The sequence below is a fragment of the Manis pentadactyla genome, chromosome X (assembly GCF_030020395.1).
Source record: "Manis pentadactyla isolate mManPen7 chromosome X, mManPen7.hap1, whole genome shotgun sequence".
Classification (NCBI taxonomy): Eukaryota; Metazoa; Chordata; class Mammalia; order Pholidota; family Manidae; genus Manis; species Manis pentadactyla.
Genome location: NC_080038.1, coordinates 86,754,220 through 86,775,450, shown reverse-complemented (window position 1 = coordinate 86,775,450; position 21,231 = coordinate 86,754,220). Strand labels below are relative to the sequence as shown.

Genomic DNA, 21,231 nt, shown 5'->3' with positions numbered 1-21,231 from the left:
TGGAGTATTTAAGAAAATGAGATCTTAATATTAAAAGGACTAAAAGCTAAACTTTGCTAACAACTGTGTAACCTTTATTTGCCTTTGAGGTATTTTGTTGTCATTCTGATTAAATGGATGATTATTGCTTCATGGCAACCTATAATCTTATTTAAGCAAGTGCCAAAAAAATAAATCAAATGCAAAAAGGTGCTTTTACCTCTAGTTAACTCTGCTATTTTCCAGAGGGCCACTGGAACGTGTCAGAGGAATTTTTTCTCATTGGGGAAGGTATTTGGCTAATTTGGCTTATTTATCTGATATATATAATTACCTGGAAAGCACTGTCAAAGGGAATGATGTTAAACTTTGTTACTGAATGTTTTGTGGTACAGAAATATCCAAATTTCCTTATGTCAACTGTCTTATAGTAAGCTCTCTTCAGATCTTTAGCCATTGTCATTTGTAAGTCTTTTGTCATTTACAGTCACTGTTTTATTACTCCTAAACTAGTAAAGAACTAGATTTCAGCAGAACAGGTATCCGTTACAAAGGATTAAGTACACTAAGGAAGATGATTTTATGGCTTTCTGTTTCAAATGTTGCTGATAAAGTGTTTTAAGGTTTTTCTCTTAAGCTGACAACAGTTTAGAAAATGACAATACCTCTGTAAGCATAATTGAAACTGTAAGGCTGGAGGCACCAGGGGAAGGGGTGAGCCTGCTGAACAAGCTCAGGCCTTACCAAACAAGGCAAAGAGACCAACAGGTTCTGGTCTGACAACATTCCAGAGCCTGATCGGATAACATTCCTAACTAGAGCCCTTCCCCCAAGCGAGAAGATTAGTGGTAACTTTCCAGTACCTGGCTAAAGGCCAATGAGAGACCCCCATGTACCCTAGGCGAGCCAATCCACGTGCCACTGTATGCCTTTGCTCTCCCTCCCCCTGCCTTCTTTAGAAACTTGCTGCCTGCCCTGCTGAGCATGACTTCCCTGGCCTGTGATATCCAGACAGGGGAACATCACCCGGGAATTGCGTTCAAATAAACTACCTGGCCGTTTGTTGCCTCTCTTCACCTGTTTATTTCGGCTAGAATTTATCTTACATTTGGTGCCAAAATCCCGGGAAGGAGCGTGAGTGCAGGGCCCCAACCGGCCACCCGCGGCACTGCGCCCTCCTTCCCCGACCCAGGACCTCAGCCTGCTCTCTGCTGTGTGGACCATTTTCCAGTGAGTCCCTCAGTTTCCTCTGGTCTGTTTCCCTTCCTAACTCCATTTCACCTGGTCCATTCGAAATCGTAGCTACGTCCAGGTCGGGGCATCCAGCCCACCCTCTGCGGGCATCTGGCCTGCCCCTGGCCCTGCAGGGTGGGAGACGTCCCCAACCCAGGCCCCAAGACGTCTGCGGGAATCTGGCCCACCCCTGGACCTGAGGTGTGGGAGACATCCCTCACCCAGGCTCTGAGGACATCTCCCGTGACTTGGTGCACTTGGGACGCTGGGCTCTCCTCTCTGCACGATTAGTTGGGGAGTGACACAGACATGGGGAACCAGCCCTCAAAAGCAGAGGCCCAGACCCTGTTGTGGTGTCTCATTTCTAATTTGGCTACTCTATATTTGTTCCAGGAAGTTCGCAAACAGAAGCTGGTCTTCCTTTGTTCTCAGGCCTGGCCTCAGTATCCCTTGACAACCAATCTCGCTGGCCTTCTGAGGGAACTTTTGATTTTGGCCTCCTCACCGACTTAACTAATTATTGCCATCGGAGCGGAAAGTGGAATGAAATCCCATATGTGCAGGCTTTTTGGACTCTGCGCACCCGCCCAGATTTGTGTGTTAAGTGTACTCTTTCCCAAGTTTTGTTAGCCCAGGCCTCCGCCAAAGACAGCCAATCTCTACCCCTATTACTGGGAGGCTCTTCTCTGACAGACTCTGCGGAGGATCTCGGCTACCTGCCTTCCCGCTCCTCCAGGTCCACCCCGGGGGCCAGCTCCCTTCCTCAATGTATCTCTCCTCCATCTTGTTCTCCTTCTCTTCCGGTTTCTCCACCACCTTGTTCTCCTTCTCTTCTGGTTTCTCCACCGCCTCGTTCTCCTCCTCTTCTGGTTTCTTCACCATCTCGTTCTCCTTCTCTTCCAGTTTCTCTGCCATCTTGTTCTCCTTCTCTTCCGGTTTCCTGCCATCTTGTTCTCCTTCTCTTCCGGTTTCTCCACCACCTCGTTCTCCTTCTCTTCCAGTTTCTCCACCACCTTGTTCCCCTTCTCTTCCAGTTGCGCCACCATCTTGCTCCACAGGTGCTGACTCCACTTCAGATAAAACAGATAAAACTCCCTCATACCCCAGTCCCCTGCCTTTAAGCTCTGCATCAATTCCCAAGTTGTATCCCCCACTGCCAAGATCACCCCCTCCGTCCCCTCCTTCGAACCCGCTGCCATCTTACTTGCCACGGCTGGCGCCCAAATGGTCTAGCCCTCCTGTAACCTGCGCTAAGTCACAGAGGTCTCAAGCTCATGTGATGGTTCCTCTGAGGGAGGTAGCGGGGGCTGAAGAGGTAGTGCAGGTTCATGTTCCTTTTTCTCTGGCAGACTTATCCAAAGTAGAACAGCGATTGGGGTCCTTTTCTTCCAACCCTGTAATGTTCGCTAAGCAGTTTAAATATCTCACTCGAGCTTACAAGCTCACCTGGCACAATGTGCATGTAGTCCTCCAATCCACTCTAACCCCGGAGGAATATGACCGTGTCATGGCAGCAGCACAGCACTGTGCCAATGAAGCCCATGCCACAGATGAGTGGGAACCTATGGGCAGGGAAGCTATTCTTCTACATGAACCCATGTGGGATTATAATACTCCAGAGGGTGAGGTGTGCCGGGATCACATGGTTCACTACTTATTGGCAGGTATGAACTCAACCGCCCAAAAGGCTATCAATTATGATAAGCTTAGAGAGATTACCCAGAAGCCTGACGAAAACCCATCAGAATTTCTCAAGTGCCTAAAAGAAACTCTAGGAGCTTTTACTAAAATTGACTCGGCCTCAGCGTTAGGTTCCTCTCCCCTAGCCATGCATTTTATAACTCAGCTCCTGACATCAGGTGCAAGCTTAAAAAGGCTGAGGATGGTCCCCAGACCCCTCTAGGAGACCTGGTAGATCTAGCATTTAAAGTTTTTCATGCCCGAGAGGACGAGAGCGAGAGGAGGTCAACTGCCCAAATGGCAGAACAGACTCGCGCCATAACAGCTGCTCTGCAGCTGACTCGTGGAGATCATCAGGGTGTCCCTGAAGATTGACTCGAACCTCCGGGCCCTTGCTTTCGGTGTGGCGAAGAAGGGCACTGGGCATGGAAGTGCCCCAACCAACCACACAGACCGAACAGATCGTGCTCCAGCTGCGGTAAGCGAGGTCATTGGAAAGTAGACTGTCCACTAGGGGGTGGTCCTCCTCCAGCAGCACAGCCCCATGGGGGTTGGATGCCCTCAAAGGACTACCCTTCAGACCTGCTGGGCATCCTCAAAGACTGAAGACTCCTGGACTCGGACACCCCAATCACCCTCGCCGAGCCCAGGGCCAAGCTGTGGGTAGCGGGTAAGCCCATCTCCTTCTTGGTGGATACGGGGGCTAAACGCTGTTCTCCCCTCCTTTAAAGGGCCTTTGAACCCTGCCAAAGTCTCCGTAGTTGGGGTCCTGGGAACCCTCTCTAAGCCTTTAGAGATGGGCCCGGTGGCCTGCGCCTTCCAAGGCATCCTGTTTACCCATTCCTTTCTAGTCATGCCTTCCTGTCTTACCCCTCTGTTAAGACTGGATTTGCTCTATAAGTTAGGAGCCTCTGTTTCCCTCCCACCTTTTAAATGCTTACAGGACACCAGAAACTCCCTCATTGCTTTGGTTGGCGAAGGAGAGTTAGACGATGGTAACCTGAGTCTCCCGACTTCCTGGACTGCTGTCAATCTGGTCATGTGGGACATCTCCACCCCTGTGGTGGCAACCCACCACACCCTGGTTTTAATACGCCTTAAAGACCCATCCTGCTTCCCTTCTCGGCCACAATTTCCTATTTCGCAGGCTCATCGAAGGGGACTACAGCCTATTGTTAATCGTCTACTCTTGCAGGGGCTTTTAGTACTGACTAACTCTCCATGCAATACTCCCATCTTGCTGGTAAAAAAGCCTTCTGGAGCATATCGCCTCGTTCAGGACCTCTGAGTAATTAATGAGGCTGTTATTCCCTTACACCCAGTAGTGCCTAACACATATACTCTTCTGTCTCAGGTCCCTTCCGGTACCTCTCATTTTACTGTACTGGACCTTAAAGATGCCTTTTTCACTATACCTCTCCACTCAGACTCGCAGCCGCTATTTGCCTTTATGTGGGAAAACCCTGACACCTGTCTATCTAGACAATTGACCTGGACAGCTCTACCTCAAGGTTTTAGAAATAGCCCCCATCTTTTTGGACAGGCCCTGGCAGAGGACCTCTCACAACATTCAATGGGTGAGAGTACTCTCCTCCAATAAGTGGATGATCTTTTACTTTGCAGCCCCTCAAAAGAGGCCTCGGTCCTGGACACCACATCCCTTCTTAATTTCCTGGCAGACATCGGATACAGGGTATGCCCTGCCAAAGCACAGCTGTCTCTACTTCAGGTTACATACCCTGGGCTAACTCTAACTCCCACCACTAAAGCCCTGACAGCGGACTGAGCAGCTGCGATTAAAGCTCTCCTGCCACCTACTTCAGGAGCTGAGATATTATCCTTTCTAGGATTGGTGGGGTTTTTCAGACACTGGGTGCCTAACTTTGCCCTTCTGGCCAGACCGCTTTATGTGGTTGCCACAGAGACTCCTACTGGGCTGCTGACTTCACCCACCGAGGTGGCTTCTGCTTTCAATCAGTTGTGGGATGCGTTGCTTTCTTTCCCCCCATTGATGCTCCCTGACTTAACTAAGCCCTTTACTGTATACACAGCAGAGAGGGCAGGAGTGGCAGCCAGAGTGCTGGTACAGCAGTGGGTCCGGGGTACTGTCCCGTTGCCTTTCTCTCTAAACAGTTAGATACCACTGCCAGAGGGTGGCAACCATGTCTCCGAGCCCTGTCAGCTGCGGGAAGTCTGACCTGAGAAGCCCTGAAATTAACCCTCCAACAGCCCATTACTGTGTATTCCCCACACCAGTTACAAGATCTTTTGAATCATAAATCCCTGGCCTCCTTGAGTCCTTCAAGAGTACAGGAATTCCACCTCCTGTTTATTGAACATCCACAGGTAACCCTACAAGTCTCTTCACCCCTTAACCTAGGCTCTTTGCTTCCCATCAGCGATCAGGCGGATCGGCCCACTCATTCCCATGTAGAGATTGTAGAGGCTCTTAGAAAACCTAGAGAGGGCCTAGAAGACATGCCCCTCAAGGACACTGATTTTACCTTTTTCGTAGACAGAAGCTCGGTGAAGGGGAGTGACGGGGTGCAAATGGCAGCCTATGCAGTGGTGACTCTGTCACAGGTGATAGAAGCAAACCTACTCCAATCTGGGACCACCTCCCAGAAAGCCGAATTAGTGGCTCTTACCCGGGCATTACAGCTGGCAGCTGGGAAGAGGGCCTCAATTTATACTGACTCTAAATTTGCCTTCCTAATTACACACACTCATGCTGCGATTTGGAAAGAAAGGGGCTTCCTTACCACTAAGGGAACCCCGATCATCAATGGTAGGGCTATCAGATGCCTGCTACAGGCCCTACAGGACCCCAAAGAAGTGGCCATCATGCATTGTAAGGGACTTCAGACTGGAAACGATTCAGTAAGTAGAGGTAATGCGTTGGCAGACGCCACGGCCCGAAAATTAACAACTGGGTCTGGGCAACCTTCTGTGTTGTTTCTTTCCCCCTCTCTATTGCCCCAATACCCAATGACAAATGGTGACCGCTTCTACATCAAGGGGGGACGTTGGGAGATCAGGGATGGATATATCTCGGGGGATGAATTGCCCTCCCCCAAGCCCAAGGCAGAGATATCATATCCAAAATTCATCAGTTTCTACACATTGGGCCAGAAGCCATGCACCAGTTTCTCTCCCCCATATTTGTCCCTTATGGTCTCCGCAAGGCCATAGATGAGGTGCACCAAGCCTGCACTACTTGTCATCGCGTCTTGTCTCAAGGTGCTCTCAAGATCCGGATGGTCCTCTACCAGATGAGAGGAACCATCCCCGGACAGGCCTGGCAGGTCGATTTCACCCACATGCCTAAGCATAAAAAGCTCCGGTATTTACTAGTTCTGGTTGATACCTTTTCAGGGTGGATTGAAGCCTTTCCCACCAGCCAAGAAACAGCTTCGGTAGTGGCATAGACATTGGTGGCACATATCATCCCCCGCTTTGGCCTGCCTGCCTCGCTACAGTCAGAAAATGGGCCTGCTTTTGTCTCTTGGTCACTCAGCTAGCAGCCGAGGCTCTTAATATTACCTGGAACCTCCATATACCCTACCACCCCCAATCATCAGGTAAGGTAGAAAGGGCTAACGGTCTCTTAAAGGACCAACTAACTAAGCTGTCTCTAGAGGTAAAGCTCTCATGGCCCGATCTTCTCCCCATCACTCCCTCTTGGCTGCATGCTGCCCCCCGGGGACTGGCTGGACTAAGCACATTTGAGCTGATGTATGGCAGGCCCTTCTTACTAAACACAGGCCTGCCCGCTATCTCTCCTCCTTTGGCCTCCTACCTTCCTTACTTTACACTGTCGAGACATCTTCTTAAAGAACACGCAGACCAGCTCCTAACCCAACCTACATCATCCAACAACCCAGGAGACACAGTGATCCTTCAGCCAGGAGACGAGGTACTACTAAGAGAACTCCAGCCAAAATCTCTCCAACCCCACTGGACAGGGCCTTATAAAGTAATCCTCACTATGCCCTCAGCAGTCAAACTACATGGGCATTCCTCCTGGTATCACCTTTCTAGGTTCAAATGGGCACCCAGACATGATGATTGGGTGTCTTGTGAGGTGGGTCCTCTTAAGCTGTGGGTTAGTTGTGTCAAGCACAACCAGCCAGATGAATAGCCTGGTGGTCTCCAAGCAGAGTTATTCTGCATGGAAGTTTAAGCTCCAACTAACTTTTTATGGAATTAACCCAGAAGTAGGCACCCAAAGTTGCCCACATGTAGGTTGTCAGGCACTGATTCAAATACCAGTACACACAGACATCTTAAACACTTTCTCAAACCCTACACTGTGCTTTCCATATGATCAAATCTCTCATACCTGTATTTTCCAGTCTGACATGTATGGGGGATGTCATCCTGAATTAGACACATGTAGAGTTCATGCAGTAGAAAAACAGCAAGAGGAGTCTCTGACAACATATTCTTTAAAATACAAGATAAGCTCTACATTACCATTAGTGACCCATGGGATCCAAGCTGGGAAAAAGGAGTACAGGGCAAGCTATATGATAGTTACCAGTGGTCCCCACAGGGCACAGTATACATCAAGAGGGAATGGAGCACTGTAAATCCCACTCTCACGGAAGTTCTAAACACCCAGTCACAGATATCAAGTAATATTCTAAAAACAGAACAAGCACTAAAACAGAAGATTCAGTTGGACCCCTATCCCCACTCTCTACAATCAGCAGGAGCACCACTTTCCTGGGCCGGAGTCATTAGAGAAACAGTGCGGTTTCATAATGCTTCACATATCCTCAGCAATGTGTCCAATTGTTTCCTCTGTGCCTCCCTCCACCGCCCCCCAGCAGCGACAGTTCCCGTTAGTTTTTTCTAGGTTCAACCAGTAAACTCCTCTGAAAAAGACTGCGGCCTCCTTTTAAGCAAGTAACTGATGTGGAAAACAAGCCTTAAGCCCGAAGCTCAACATAGGTCCAGGGCCACCAGAAAACGACGCGAAGAACCATCGTCCCCACTGACCTGCTACCTGACCCAGCGGTCCACCATCTCAAAATTGTTGATGGAAGCCAATGCCAATGACGGGTAACCGTAGATACTCCAATCTCCCTTCAAGGGGGTGGGTTCTTCTGGTGCAATAATATGCTTACCCAATGCATCAACAGCACCATGGTAGGACCCTGCTTTTTGGTGATGCTGGTGCCCCAACTAACATTGTACAGCAAACCTGAGGTAAGAGGCACTAGACGAATGGTCTATATATCAAAACAGTAGACAGAAGAGGGCTGTTTTTCTACCTGTGCTAGTGGGAGTGAGCCTAGTTACTGCAGTGGCTGTGGCTGCCAGAGGGGCAGGAGCATTAGGCCATAGCTTAGTCAGCTCTCAGGGTCTAGTAAGTCAATTGGTGGCATTAGACGACAGAGTGAGCCTAACCTTGGAAGAAATCTTGACCTCCCTTATTTCCCTCCAGTGACAACTTACTTCCCTTGCCCAGGTCACCCTTCAAAATAGGAGGGCCTTAAATCTGCTTACCGCAGAAAAAATGGCAGAACCTGTATTTTCTTGCAGGAACAATGCTGCTACTATATCAATGAGTCTGGGGTTGTAGAATAAAGCATAAAACTACAAGAACTACAAAAAGATCTCCACAAAATACGAGTACCTGAAGGCGGCCCTTATGGGTCGCTTCAGACCCCATAATGGCCTGGCTAATGCCTCTGCTAAGCCCCTTAATAACAGTTTGTGGTTTACTCTTAATTGCCCCATGTGTTTTCAAGTTCCTTCAACAGCGCATGGCAGAAATTTCACATATAAAAGTTAATCAACTATTGCTGCACAAGTACTTGCCCCTCCCGACTGAGCCTCCTCCGGCCATCAACCAGCCTTAAACCACAATCCCCCCACAACGCCCCTTGTCAGCTGGAAGTAGCCAGATCGAGTCGTCACCCATTATGATCAAAAGGCTGGAATGTAAGGCTGGAGGCACCAGGGGAAGGGGTGAGCCTGCTGGACAAGCTCAGGCCTCACCAAACAAGGCGAAGAGACCAACAGGTTCCGGTCTGACAACATTCCAGAGCCTGATCAGATAACATTCCTAACTAGAGCCCTTCCCCCAAGCTAGAAGATTAGTGGTAACTTTCCAGTACCTGGCTAAAGGCCAATGAGAGACCCCCACATACCCTAGGTGAGCCAATCCTCATGCCACTGTATACCTTTGCTCTCCCTCCCCCTGCCTTCTTTAAAAACTTGCTTCCCGCCCTGCTGAGTGTGACTTCCCTGGCCTGCGGTATCCAGAAAGGGGAACATCACCCGGGAATCGCATTCAAATAAACTACTTGGCCCTTTGTTGCCTCTCTTCGCCTGCTTATTTTGGCTAGAATTTATCTTACAGAAACTTTTATCTTTCTCTCTACTTGATCCCTCCAGAATTTAAAAACTCTCAGGACTATTTTTATATTTCATGGCAGTATGTTTATTTGCATAAGTTCAATAAGAATCTGCTTTCCTTGTAAGAAGACCAATTAAAAACAATGGTTAAATTACCAAGGCTTTAACTGGAATGTTATACCTGAGAGACACGTTTGTAAACTCAGATATGAACAGATAGCTTTAAGGAACTAAGGTTGACTTTATAAAGCCAACAAAGCCCCTTGGAAGAACTGGCCTGGTACCTTGCTTAGAGGGTTCCCAGCAACCTTACCAGGTGAGTAAGGAAGGTCACTGTCTGGCAGGGTTCGCAGGAACCTCAGAAATGTCTTGGGAACCTCGAGAGGAATTCACACAAATCTATAGTTACTGCAGGCAAAACTGATGGCAAGTCTGGCTTGGCTTTCTGTCTATGAGAGGCCTTTAAAAGTCCAATCTGAAATTCCTTATAAAAAGTTCCAGCAAAGCACCTTCAAAAAAGCCTATGTAATCAATTGCTCTTCTTGATGCACTTATGCAAATAATCAAGCCAGGTGTTAATTATTTTCTTAATCTGGTTACTTCTAATAAAAATGAGGGTGATTTTAGAGAAAAGTGTTGTTCTAATAATGCAGCCTTATCTGTACTAAATCCTAATAGTAGTCATTGGAACATGACTACTATTTCTAGTTTCTCCCAAATATCTGGCTATGAATTCTCCAATGTTTTAGTTTTTTCTCATCATTTCAGTTAAAGTTTTATTATTTCTAGTCCTCATATTCAGCCATGCATTCTTAATCTTATCAAGTTGATCCAAAATGAAAAATCCAACTCCAGATGTTACTACTTAACCTAATAACAAATTTGTTCTATTTTGCCTAGAAGCCATAAAATAATAGAAATGGAACCCAAGATAGATGCATCCATCTCCTGAGGCCTGTCGACCCAGCACTGATGAAGACCTAACTGCACCCCTCACTGCATCCCCTCTCAGCATGAAGCAGCCAGAGTGGTCATTGCCCCCTTTCCCCAGCAGCAGCTAGGGTTTCTGTCTGTAGAGGGGGGAATGAGACGGATTGTGGGTTTAGTCAGAGCAGGGTGAGGGCCTGGGGGGGGGGAAGCAGGGCCGAATATTTACAGTCAAAGCAATGTAACAATGGGCAAAGAAGTCCCCATTGAAACTTTGTGTTAAGCATTATGCAAAGTCAAGGTCACACTAATTCTCTCGGGAAAGATACCAGACTAAGAATATAGACATCTTCAGTGAGATCAGTTAAAGGTCAAAAGGCCAGGAACAACTTGACCTGGAATGTTTGAGTGTTTTGCAAGGGTATCTCAGCATAACCCATGACTTCACTGTAAAGAGCCCTAGCAGACAGACAATAACCCAGCCCACCTTGAGGGCAGGGCAGGTGGTACAAGTCCACACCTCTAAGCCTTTTTTTCGATGTTCTCGAAAAATTCTCAATTGCCTATAAAACCCCTAGACAACACACCATCATGGACTCTCTTATCCCCTCCTGGTGTTAGCTGGGAGGTCTGTCCTCTCACTTTATCTCTAAATAAAAGCCTGTACCTTGCTCTCCTACCTTGGGTGTTTATGAAGCTCATTCTTTGGCTTCCTGAAGAACCCCGTCATTAACATTACAAAATGGCCAGCATATATTGTAAGTGCTTTATCTGATGGATGTTAAAACGGAGTTAATGGACTAAGTTGCAAGACAAGGGATTCCATAAGAATCGTGGAGCCTGAATGAAGACTAAAATACCAGTGTTAAACTGAGCAATTTTTTTCCTGATGTAGAGAAAGGCAATGGAAATCCTATCTGATGAACATAAAGTTTCCACCTAAAAGTTTCATCTTGCTAGTTTATGTGTGTTTGTATGTATTTATCTATTCTTAAGCCTCTCTTAAAAATTTAATGTATTCACATGTTTTTGAAAAGTTTTTGATCCTATTAAACCTGCATGCAACTATCAAATAACAGTTAAGGTATTCCAAATACACAGTATTAGATGTGAGAGAGAGAAGCTAGCCAGGGTAGTTTCAAAGAGGTTGCATATTTCACACTAAACTGAAAAGCAGGCCATACCACCTAACACTGAGAGTGCTCTCCTCCACTTGCTTTCATTTTTAATTCCTTTGTTCCTTCTGCCGTAGAGTAAATAAATCAGTCTAAGGTTATTCAGGGAAGAAAAGAAAGCTTTCCTGTGGCATGTTTTGCTTACCAATGCCTGACCCATACCCGGCTAACATGAGCACATACATCCCAACACGGGCAATAAGATCATGAATCAAAGAGAAAGAGACCATAGTTTAGAAAATTCACTTAAAATTTTTCCCAATTATATTTAAACCTTCAGGGAAATGCATTTTAAAAGCTTAGGTAAATTTGCATTTATAAAAATAAAGCCATCCCTCAAAGAATGTATATTTCTTGCTATCTTAAGTAAATAGGATTTCAAGTCATTTTTAAAGAGTCAATATATTTATATGTAATTTGATGCATTGATATTTTAGTCTATTCACTTGGTCTTCATGTCAAGACTTTATTTTGCATGTTTTATAACAATATGCATAATAAAGGTATTTTTAAAAAATAATCAAAATTCAAAACAAAGTGTGGATACCATAGTATTTTTTTATCCAAGTCAGACTGGGAAACTGACTCCAAAAAAATAAACTACCAAGTCTTGTACATATTTAGCCTTCTCATAAAGTACAAAACTATTAGTACATTTGAGAAAAGTAGGTAACAGGTAAGGCTGTGAAGTAAATTAATTAATGCTATCACGCAATACCTTATGTGAATGAGCTCCTGTAGCACTCATTTCCAGTCTCTGAGACTTATTCTTATCTGTCAAATGAAGGGGTTGGACTAAATGATCTTTCTGGTCCTTTTGCTTTCAGACTTTATGAAACCTGGTCCATATTTGGTGGGCTGTATAGTACCACTTGGCGCTCAATATTTGTTTAATGTGACTATTACTTTGTTTTTGCTCATTGTTTTTGCTGAATCAGAGTGTAAATTTTTCAAAACAGATACTCCCTTAAATTTCTTTAAGGGCCACCCTTCACAATCCAGTCCAACTCCCACATCTAAAGTATTGCAATGCTGGACAAGCAATAGGTTTTTAGTTATTGATGGTTAATGGATCAATGCAGTGAAATCAACAATATCTGCAGAGACAAAGGACAAGCAGAGAATGCTTTATATGTCTACTGCTTTTTATAAAAAGTCATACAGTTTTTTTTAATTGGAAAGAGCCTTCAAATAATTTAAAATTTCTTCATTTTACTACTGAGAAAACTACTCCAGGGAGATGAAGTTATTTATGGAAGATCATTCTCTGGATACTAATAAACTATAAATCATAAAATACCATGTGTTCGCACAATTTAAATAAATGTTCTGCTTTCATTTCCCATACCAAAAACCACGGGATAAAGTAGTTTATAACCCTGAAGACAACAAACAATCATTTGCATATTGGGAGCTTAATGTCCTTTTGATGATACAAAACTGCATGCAGTTAATTCCCGAAGACATGTTGCTCCAAAAACGGCATGTCAGAAGAAAATCACTACTTAAAAATCATTGTTAAATATTCTTTAAACTAAATTCTACATAATAATACAGATGTCCTAAAAGAAAAAAATGAGTTAGGCTATAACACTAAATATTTGCCACCTTAAGTAAACTTAAACTTATGGATTGTCATTATGATGGGTCATAATTTGAATTATTCCTATAAATAAAACAGAGGAAGTAAGAGATCGTCTGTGAGCACGTGCTGTTAAGTTTCAACAGTCCTCCTATTTTGCCGTGTAATTTTTGTAGAGTTAGGGCACAAAGACTCTAAATAGGAGGAGAATATGACACAAGTAGCCAGTTAATTAATAAACCTTTTAAAATGTACTTGAGTATCTTTGTCTTTGAGATTTTTATTTTGTAATCCAAGAAGCTGTGTTTTTTAGCTTTTCACATTTAGAACTTTGAGAAAATATATTCAAAGAAATGATAGGCAATGTGGGGTTTTGAGAAAAGCCCTGGTTTGGAGACTGAAAACCAGCAATCCTGTATAGGTGTCCCCTCTAACTGGAAAGCCATAGAGATCTGACTTCACCTGTCTCAACTTCAGTTTCCCTATTGAAAAAATAGGTATAATCACACATTCTTTTCCTACTGTTTTTCATGAGGCTAAAATGATATTTATTTTAAAAATTATATAAATTATAGAATACTACAGAAATTAAAGGCTGAAACAAGGTGAATTAAAACAAAAGTGTGGTAGGAAATAATGTTTTGTTTTTGTTTCATATGACAGTAAACGAATTATAAAATCAGTACATATCTCAATTTGTATTCTATCCACTTAAAGATTTTAAAGAAATGAACTTCCACAGTTTAATTAAAATCCATCAATAAATTGGTTTTATTATTTTTGTGCTAAAAGATATGTTAGATTAATAAAATAGTTTTTATTGATGAAAGAAAAATCCTCTCCCAGGATATATCCCCTCAACCCCAACCCTTTTTGCTTTCCAAAATCTACACATTGAGAATGAGCAGTTTAGGTGCAAAGATAAAATCATTTTTTCAGATCTGAGCCATAAATGACAACTATAGCCATTGTCACTCTTAGTTTCAAAATTTATTATACTGATTCAATGCTTAACATATCAAAGACAATTAAAAGATCAGTTTAAATTCTTGATCAGTTGAGGATTTTTAGAGTGCAAAAGATAATAAAAGCATTTATGATTTCTGCCAAGTCACTCTTCTAATTCAAAAACTGATCGAAAAACTCTTTATCCAATTTTTTACTTTTTGATAATGAGAATGCAGTCTTTGTACAGATGTAACCAAATCTCAAGAGACACTTTTCACCCTAAAATAGCTTTTTTTATGTGATAAACCTGTGTGTTACAATTAATATTACACAGGGCATAAATCTTGAGGGATCATGGCATATAGTTTGTCTGATGTGTTCTCCTAAAAAAAGATGAACACATTTTAGAGATGATGCCTTTTTGAAGAACTTCTATTGAAGAATAATGCCATTTCAAATAAGATCAGATTAATCTCAAACCAGTCTAGAATATCAAGGCATCTTACCTAGTTTTCTTCATTCCGGATACTGAATGATCAATAAGTCTTCAGATAATAGAACTGTGCTCAGACAATGACATGTAATTTGGTATGTTATAAAGTCAATCCAATTAAATGTACTTATATATTTTATTTTTCCCAAAGGTAAAATTTACATATGTCACTGGTGAAAGACTGTATTGTCTATTTTACAGCATACTCCTTCCTTCCCCAATTCCCGGTGATATTCAGCCCACCCCACTGCATGAAGAGGTATGGACGGTCTGAGAATTACACTTTTTACACACACACACACACACACACACACACACACACACACACACAATAACTTTCTAAGAATGCAGTAAAAATCATGGGTTGCTTTGCCTCTGAAGATTGTCATGGTAACTGTGTGTGTTGGTAAGAATATGCTTTGGCCTGTGTGTGTGTTGGGAGGGTCTGTCCTAGGGGGATTCCCTCCCAAAATATTTAAATTTGAGCCACTATAAAAATCCCACAAAGCAAAAAGGAGAGAGGAATAAAAATAAGAAAGAAACTTTTACTGAAAGCATAAAAGGAATGACCTATGGGAAGAAAGATAACACCAGAAAGGATGGGATGTAGAGAAACAGTTTCAGGAGTGTGTGGTGAGAAATTCAGAAAAGTTGGGAATACTCCCCAATGTACAATATTTGAATCCCTAGTTGTTACCAAAGGCAAACAGACATTTGCAGGCATAATAAAAAAAGATATAACAAATGTGAGGAATTCCACTATACATCTTGTTTGAAATAAAACAGCAAAAGACACACACAGGCAACAAGAAATTTTCTTCATAAGGAGAATTTGACAAATCTGTGAGTGAGGCTGAAGTAGAAGTTCCTTGGTTCCATTTTTTTTTTAAGCTTCTCTGAAGTCACTGAAGGAGAAGAAAATCAAAGATGGCTAGAGGAGGAAGTAAAATGGAGATAAAGGAATGAGTGGAGAAATTTCCTAGGTAGTAATGCAGGGAAGAAACAGAAAGGGAAGAGGAGGAAGAATAGAGATAGAGGTGTTTGCCAGTGCCCAAGGGCCATGATTAAGGGAGATAATTGTTGGTACAAAGCTGAAGTGGGTTAGGGTGGGAGAGGTAATGCAGGAAGGTGTATGAAGAATGGAGGGCAGTAGGGATGCGTGTGCTTGCAGACGGTGGAGTTTGCTCTGATGGTGGAAGACTGAGAATTTGGGATGATGGGTGGGGAAGGTGAGATAAGTATAAAGATATAACTGGATTAGTGAATATGACTAAGGCATTTTCTCCCCCAAAATATCACTCCTTTCTTTCTTAGTTCCACTGATTCATTTTAGGCCTTCTTCCTTCGTTTTGTTTTCCAGGTGTTACAGTATCTTTTTTACTTATTTGCCTCCCTCCACTTTCTATTACAATGCATTAGTCTATTCAAATATTGATTTAAAGACAACAGAATTTTCCTATTGTGTGCCACCTGCTGCCCAATTTTCTCACCCTCTTTTGTTGTTTCTAACATATCTGATTGAAGAATTTTCAAAGGTGGCCTGTGTCTACAAAAAACACACATACCTTTTAACTCCAGAGTGGGAAATAAGGCTCCTCATACCTTTCCTTACTTAATCTGTGTTGGGCTTTTCTAGGTCTACTTCCTGGCTAGCTACTGCCTAAGAATGCCTGTTTTTCAAAGGCAGAGACACCTTCTTCATTAATCTTTTCTAAACCCCTTATCTAAAATTAATTCCTCCCTCCATTATGCTCAATTAGAGCATTTATCAGATTATATCATAAATTTGTAGGAGTCTCCTGGCTCATAGAGGCCCGGGTCACGTTTTATACTCTCTTTTGTATTCCTGGAGCCTAGCACATTGTCTGGCACAGTAGGTGACTAATTAATGTTTGTGGTTTCTTTGGTGAATAAATAAACAGATGACAAGATTTATTGAAGCAAGATTATTGGAGAAAATTAGACTTCAAATATTCATCCCATGAATAATTTCCCTTCCCACTAATAGAAAATGTGGCAGCCATACATATTTCCTCAGTGTAGATCAAATCCAGTGGTTTACATAAAGTCTCCTTGTCTGTGGCCTCCCTTTCCTTTTCCTAAGAACCTTACAAATCCTGGCTAAAGGCTGTTGACTGCTTGAATAGAGAAAAGGAAAATTTTTCTGGTTTCTAAATCCCTAACCAGATTTCTTCCTGCCACCAGCAGTCTGGATGCTATCAGGAATTTCTATTTTGCAAAAAACATTAAGTTTTGAATACCAAGGGAAGAAATAACGTGAAACCTATGCAGTTCGTTCTGCTAGGGCTCCCAGGTGCCAAATGCCAAATCCAATTGCACTTGGGCGTCTGTCAGAATCACTTCTGGGTCATTAAAAAAAAAAAAAGCCTCCTTTCGACTCTTAACAAATGACTGAACTCTAGAAATTGAATGTGGTTTTTATGCTTGGTGCTTGATCTTAGTTTCCTTCCCATTCCTGTATTTCAAACGCACGACAACTTTAAGTTTGTTGCCTTTACTGATGTATCATGTAAGGTAAGCCTTCCATCAAAGGGAAGAAGAAACAAAACACTGTATTTACAAAATGGATAAACTCTTTGCTCAGGCTCCCTTTCCCTCAAAAGTTCCACCTGCCTCCAAACCGAAATACAGAAGGTAAGCAGTTTGGTGCCATCCCCTCTGAACGTATTTTCCTTGGGAAGGAAACAGTTCCAAGGCCCAGTTGCCTCCACACACGCCCTTGTCTCCGTCCCCTCCCTCTTCCCTGTGCAACCTTCTCCAACTGCTCGCTGCGGTCCTTCTCCCAGAGCTATAGAAAAAAATTGTCCGCAATCAGGGAAACGGATTAGCTCCAAATTCGGGAAAGCAGGGACTTGTTCCTGAGAACTAGAAGAGCAAATTCAGAGGAGAAGCCGCATCGGGCTTCCGTCTTGGAAAATCCTATTCCTTAATTTTCCCAATTTGGCCCGCCAGTCTGTAGAAGTGACTGCGCAGCCTTATAATGAAGAGCATGGTGGCCTCTCCCCTGCGGTAGCAGCTTCTAGAGCCTTTCCGCAACCCCTCATTTCCAATCCCTTCTTTCAGTTTAAGGGACAGCCCACCCTGCGCCAACGCCTTCGGCTGCCCTCCTCCCCCACCGCACCATTTCTTTGGGAAGACGACTGTCATCGCTTTCTGGGGAGCTTGCTCTGTTGCAGGCGAAGAGACAGTCACATGATTTTGAAGACTCCGGTCTTCACGTCCCCCTTCCTTATCACCCGGAGAGAAGAGAAACAGCGGAAATTTAACACTGGTAACTTATTCTTATTTCATCTGAAGAACTTGTCCTCTAAAATGCCACTAAATAAGTCAATTCGGTGAACAGTGAAGATGCAAGCTGAAAAGGGGAGGAAAGGGGTTGGGGGAGGGGCAGGGACTAGGAGGAAAGGAATGCGGGGAAGACCCTAAATCTGTTTGATCCATAGGTTCAAAACCCGCCGCGGCCTGGCCCGCAGCGGCCTCCCCCGCCTCCCTCGGGCGCTTGAGTGGGAGGAGGGGTCGAGAGCCAGAGCGGAAAGGTGGCCGAGGGGCAGCGAGGGCGGCTGCGCACTGGGACCGCGCGGGGCAGGGCAGCCCGCGCTCGCTATCCGGACTAGCAGCTCAGCCTCCTCCAGGTCCGCCGAGCCTTGCCGCGGCTGACATCATCGCCAGAAGGAGGGGCTGCCCGGGCGGAGGGGCCGCTGGAAAACTGGGTTCTCAGGCCTCGCTTGCGGAGGCTCTCCCTCGCCGCTGGGCAAGCGCAGCGCAGCGGCAGTGGCGGCCGGACGCAGCCCGCGTGAGCTGCGCGGGACAATTCTTAATTTAGCAGAGGGAGAAAGGTCTCTTTAGACCTCAGCGCGTCCATCTGTGAATTCTTTCGTCAAAACCGGCCGCACACCGTCCGCGCTTCCTTCGATGAACCAGACAAAGGCAAGAAAGGGGGGAAATACGTATAAATGCTATTACTTCGACTTGCTTTCAAATGCTGCCTCCGCCCCCGACGCACACACTCACGAAAGGACAGCCCTGAGGCTATCCTCCCGCCCTGACTGTGCTAGTTTGTTTCAAACAAGATTGAGTGGAATTCCATTTTGTTTTTTCCAAGTTCAGAAGGTGCCCCCGCAAGTGCCCTTCTTTTTCTTTTTCAAGTCACACCTGTTTTAACCTCTTATGGGAGGGGGAAGAGTCGTTTTAGTCATAAAACGCCGCCACCTTCTCCGGTGTTGTGCTCAATGTTCAGAATTCTGCTCTGCACGCTCCTCAGGTTGTTCCCTTGTTGTAGCGCCAAGAGCACGCCAGCACCTCCTCTTAACACCATCACCTCCACAAACCCCAATATTTTCTGCCCTGTTCCCCGCGTATACCTATTTTTGAACACTTTCTTCCACACACTTTCCTTCATACTGCAACAGCTCTGGTGCTAGGTTTAAATCCCATCTTGGGATGTTTCCACAAAAGGACTTGCTTTTGCTTTGTTCTTGATATTTAATTTTATTTGTCCTTTTGTCCTAGTCTCTCTTCTCTCCAGTCTTTGCCTTGTGGGTGTGTGCCGCAGCGGCGCAAGTTTGGATTCCCATCCCCGGAACCAACATTTTGGAAGGGCACCCGGCTCAGAGGCTAGGGCCCGCCTGCAGACGCGCGCGCACACGCACCCCAGCGCCCCGCACCCCAAGCCGCAAAGGCGGCCAAAGCAGCGAAGCACGGAGTAATTTATTCTGGAAGCGAAGAGACCGTTTTCACTTGAGGTGTAAAAGTCTTAACTTGGGGGAGGAAAGGAAGCGGTTCCTGCTCTGCACTCTTGGACAGTGACCCCCACCCGTTTTGCCAGGAGAGAAGTCAATTTGCGGCTAAGCGCTCGTGTGCAAGCAAGTAGTTTCCCGAACCGAGAGCAGACTGCTGCTCCACTCTTCTAAAGTCTCTAAAGAAAACGACCCATTTGAGGCTAGGTGCTTTTAAGAAGTCATCTTCTCCGATGACGCTCTTATTAAGAGGCATTCATTTTAGCGAAAAGGGACCATTTGATGGCCACGCGCTTAAAAAAAATCACTTTTGTGGAGAGATGAACTGTTTTTCGGTTCTACCTTAGAAACGTCATTCATTTATGGGATAGGTAGGCGTTTTTTTGGCTAAGGGATTAAAAGTCATTTCCTTAGAGAAAGAGGAACCCTTTCCTGTTCTGCGCTCTTAGAATAAAAGTCTTTTTTTTTTAATAAGAAAAAGATGCCGTTTTTTTGGCCACGCAATTATAAGAAGTTCCTTTTTTAAAAGCTAGGCAGAATTTTACACACCTACCATTTCCACATCCAGCAAGTGCTGGCTGAGCACACCCCATAAGTAGGGCGGGAAGGACGGGCGGGGAGGCAAGCGCCAGGGGAACAGCCTGGGGGATCCTGCGTGCGCCCTGGCGCGCTGCGCTCTTCTAAGCTCTGCGCCAGGGGTCGGGTTCCCGAGGGTTAGAGCCAGCCTGGCAAGGATCCACACTCCGAGCGCCTAGAGGTAAGAGAGCCGCGGGGCCCGGCCGCGCGGCACAAGGTCCCAGGCAGGCTCTGGGTTTGGGGTATTTCTCCGCAGCGCGGACCCCTCCGCCGGGGTAGCCCGAGAGTCAGGGGTGTGATCCTTATTCAGCACCTGCCCCAGTCTCAGAGTTTCTTTCAACCTCGAAGAAGCTGGCAGTATCCGTTAAAGTGAAAGACCTTTTTGCACGGCCAATGTCGGGGAGATTCATGCGCGGACACTTTTCTGACAGAAGTGAGAGTTTTCGCAAAGTAACCAAGCCAAGCCGAGCGGTGGCACTGCCAAAAAGATATTATACCAGCGCTCACCTTCGGGGTTTGCTCTTTCTCTTACCTCCGGGGAAGAGCTGTGGGAGGGGGAAGGGAAGACACCACATGCGTCTCTAAAATGACTCTGGTCATAGTCAAGATCCCAAGCGCACCGCAGGCAGCAGGATGCCTCCGCTCACTAAGTGCGGGACTCACGCCTCACACGCCGCACCGTTCTGGCACCCAGGCCCGATACTTACTCACTGTTCGAAGCCTCTATAGAAGAATGAAGTGGTAAGCGAAAAAAGAGAAAAGGCTTTCGCCCGCACCACGGAGACTGCGATTGCCGTAGCGGGCTCTACCGCCACAGCTCGCAGTCCGCGGAGCAGCTGGAGTAGCAGAGGCTGCTTTTGAGGCTGTTCGGAACGCCTGGGTGGCTTCGGCTGCTCGTGTCGCCGCTGCCTCTGCCAATCTGAGCACTCTGCTCTGCTTGCTCTCTGCTTTGCCGCGCGGGCCGCTGCGTGTAGCCCAGGCTCACAGCTCCTCCCTCCCAGACAGTTCGCCGACTGCCAGGAACCAGTGCCGAGCCAGCCCTTTTCAATGGCGAGGGGGAGGGATTAGAGATAGGGGGAGAAGGGGGAAGGAAGGGGGGTGAGCGAGTGGAAGGCGTGGGGGAGAGAAGTGAACCAGTGCCCGGGCCGCCTGCTGGGAGGGGATGGCGCAGCACCAACTGCTGGGTACCCCCCTCTGGTCCCCACTCCCTGCACCCCACATCTCCTGCCGCTCCGGGGGCGGCCCCTCCCGCTGACGGAGAACTGGGGGAGAAGGGAGGGGGCGAGATGGAGGTAAGCTTTGGAAGTTACTGTTTGCCGCCCCGAGAAGTCGGCAGAATGTGTGTTGGCGGCACACTCGGGTGCGGGACCCGCTGCCGGGGAAAACGCACCGCTTTCCGGCTGCCCGCTTTGCAGAGCAAAAAACCGAGGGCATGCATTGCTCCGTTCGCTGCTCTCTTAAGGTTCCCTTTAAGTTGAAGTCGTTCACATTATCTTAGAAGTTTATTTATTT

At 45.6% G+C, this 21,231-nt stretch overlaps 1 protein-coding gene and 1 long non-coding RNA gene across 5 annotated transcripts in view; one reads left to right on the top strand and one right to left on the bottom strand.

Moving 5' to 3' along the window:
• The window catches only part of PCDH11X (protocadherin 11 X-linked), an 821,697-nt gene extending 800,971 nt beyond the window's left edge, over window positions 1-20,726 (bottom strand). For all 4 annotated transcript variants that reach the window (XM_057495790.1, XM_057495792.1, XM_057495791.1 and 1 more), the window contains exon 1: window positions 20,427-20,726. The gene's annotated coding sequence lies outside the window, so the exon portion shown is untranslated. The remainder of the gene's footprint in view (window positions 1-20,426) is intronic.
• Window positions 16,920-21,231, top strand: part of LOC118907157 (uncharacterized) — a 31,795-nt gene continuing 27,483 nt past the window's right edge. Inside the window, exon 1 of the long non-coding RNA XR_005022732.2 lies at window positions 16,920-19,900. This is a non-coding gene — a long non-coding RNA (uncharacterized LOC118907157). The remainder of the gene's footprint in view (window positions 19,901-21,231) is intronic.